Source organism: Cucurbita maxima, unplaced genomic scaffold, assembly GCF_002738345.1.
Source record: "Cucurbita maxima cultivar Rimu unplaced genomic scaffold, Cmax_1.0 Cma_Scf00172, whole genome shotgun sequence".
NCBI lineage: Eukaryota > Viridiplantae > Streptophyta > Magnoliopsida > Cucurbitales > Cucurbitaceae > Cucurbita > Cucurbita maxima.
The window spans coordinates 1-2,861 of NW_019272188.1; the positions used below are offsets into that span (position 1 = coordinate 1).

The 2,861-nt window shown below is 30.3% G+C and overlaps 1 non-coding gene across 1 annotated transcript; it reads right to left on the bottom strand.

Moving 5' to 3' along the window:
- Positions 1–831: 831 nt before the first annotated feature.
- On the bottom strand, positions 832–903 carry TRNAP-AGG. Its single transcript has one exon. It is a non-coding gene; the product is annotated as a tRNA-Pro (tRNA).
- Positions 904–2,861: the final 1,958 nt, after the last annotated feature.

Sequence of the window (2,861 nt, forward strand, 5' to 3'; positions counted from 1 at the left end):
TGTGTAATGCTCTTTTTGAAGTCGGGCTCGAAACGATCTTTATTCTTCCAAGATTATGTTTCATTCTCTATTCTCATCTTCTTGGTTCAATGTTTAAAAACCACATTTTAAATCATATTATCTTGCCCAATTCATTTTAATATAGTATTGTTGGGGGCATTTTGAGAATCGAACTTGAGGCCTTTACACCCAAAAAAATAATCATACCACTAGACCAAATGCGTTTATAGTAGATCTAAAGTTCTTAGTTGCTAGTCTATATATTTTTCGTGCCTCAATATATATGAAATTTATACTAGTTGAAAGTTCTTTTTCGTGCCTCAATATATATGAAATTTATACTAGTTGAAGTTGTGCATTGCCATGCATTCCTTTGGGTTAGGCCCCATTGATAATTATTTTACAACTATTCTATTTCTTTTCATTTATTTTTCTTTCAAAAATTGTGCTTTTTTTTCTTTTTTGGAAGGGCATTTCGAGAATCGAACTCGAGACCTCTTGCACCCAAAGAAAGAATCATACTAGACCAAATGCCCTTATTATGGACTATATATTAAATTTTTTATGGAATCTATCATCATTATTTCATTTATTTTCTTTGTTCATAAAATCCATGAGCAATTATTATTATATTTTAGATCAGCTTTAGTTTGATAGTTCCATTTGAGACACATATAGTGGAGTACACAAGTAAAGCAAATATCGAAAGTTACGATTTGTATAGGCATGCCTATTGAAAGTGAAAAAGATAAAATGATATTTAGATCAAGAATATTACACTTCGTTGAAGTGCATTCTTTGAGGCTCATCTTTTGATGAATTGAACATAGGGGGGCATTCCGAGAATTGAACTCGGGACCTCTCGCACCCTAAGCTAGAATCATACCACTAGACCAAATGCCCTTTAAAAAAAATGCAACATTTTTAATACCTACTCAATATATTTTTTTCTCTCAAGTTTAAAATCTATTTTCTTGAGCGGTTGTTGGACTATAAAACAAAAAGTTGATGGTCTAGTATTTTACTTGTAAGTAAGGTATGTAATATTGAATTGTTCTAATATGCAAGTGTTATCAAATAAATTGCAACCCAATAAATGAATCAAACAAATCAGTTTGGGTTGGGTTGGATTTATTCGTCTTAGTTCATCAGTTTGTTTGATTTAATTCTTCTATTTTGCTTCGTATGACAAGAAAATGATGTTGTATTGAATGTACCTTAGTTTGATTTATGATAAACTCATATGAAATATAATTGCATTAATAGTACTAAGAGTTAGAGTCTATAAACTATTCATGAACTTAAGTGCAACTCATATTTCATTAAAGACGAGATAAACTTTAGTTAAGTAACTGAAACTTTAAATTACTTCATGTAGAGCTTCAATTACTCTAGGTTAGTTACTATCTTTAGGATTGACTAATCAGTTCTTGGATTTAGAGGATTGTTTTTTGTAATTTTCAACTACAACTTATGTTTTCAAATTTTTTTGGTCATAATTTAGGTAGTGGTTGTATATTATGGATGAACACTAGAATTTCTAACCATAAAATATGTTTGGATGAAATTTTAGTTAAAGTTGCAAATTTTACTTCTTGCGAGTAAAAAATTTGTTTCTTAGCATAATATGAATTTAGTAGAAGAGTTATTAGGAATAGGATTGGAGAAAGAAATTTTATTTNATGTTTTCAAATTTTTTTGGTCATAATTTAGGTAGTGGTTGTATATTATGGATGAACACTAGAATTTCTAACCATAAAATTTGTTTGGATGAAATTTTAGTTAAAGTTGCAAATTTTACTTCTTGCTGAGTAAAAAATTTGTTTCTTAGCATAATATGAATGACCATAAAATGAAGTTAAATTGAACTTATTTTTAGTTTCATGTTTGGTAGGTTTAAAATGAAGCATAATTGTATTAATGATATTAAAGAGAAATTCATGTTTTATTAGAAGAGACCAACTTCATTTAAGGTACTAGGAGTTTAAATTACTTCCATTGTTATTTCAATCAATCCACAATGATTACAAATTTAGGGTTGGCTAATTGGACATCAATTATCAACTTTAGGTTATAATTTAGGTAGTAGCCATTATAATATTAATGAGCATAAGAGTTACAATTCTTCCATGGACCATATGTGTTATAGTTAAATGAATATATATATATATATTATGTATGTCGAGGTCTGGACAAANTTACAAATTTAGGGTTGGCTAATTGGACATCAATTATCAACTTTATGTTATAATTTAGGTAGTAGCCATTATAATTCTTCCATGGACCATATGTGTTATAGTTAAATGAATATATATATATATATATATTATGTATGTCGAGGCCTGGACAAATCACAAAATAGTAAGGAACACCATTGTCAATGCTAGAGCCACTCACAACTAATGATGGACACCGATGAAAAATATTTTAACATCCACATTTACAGAGTTTCTCTCCTCGATTTCTTCCTACAACTTAAAGATGTGTGTTACAAGGAAGGGCTAGGGATTGATTTGATACCTTCTCGTGGATCGTAGCCTAAGATATTCGCTTCAAAAGTTCATCCAAAATCTGATTTATCGCTTGAGATAAAACAAAGGATTTCTTATTGGGCAGCCGATTTTAGAGGTTTCAAGGCTCTATTTCTTCATTGAACCACTTCCATATCCTTTCTTAAGGCTAAAGGAATTGGTTTGGAGGAACGTCTTTGAGTGTAGGACCTTAATTTCCAGAAAACGTTCTCGGTATGCAACTCACTCAAAACGCCAGATTTTCGATCTCATGGGTAGCTTATTCTACGATGTTTGAGCTCTCGATTCCTTCATTAAGTTTACTCAACTTCTTCCTCTAAAGCTAGAGGA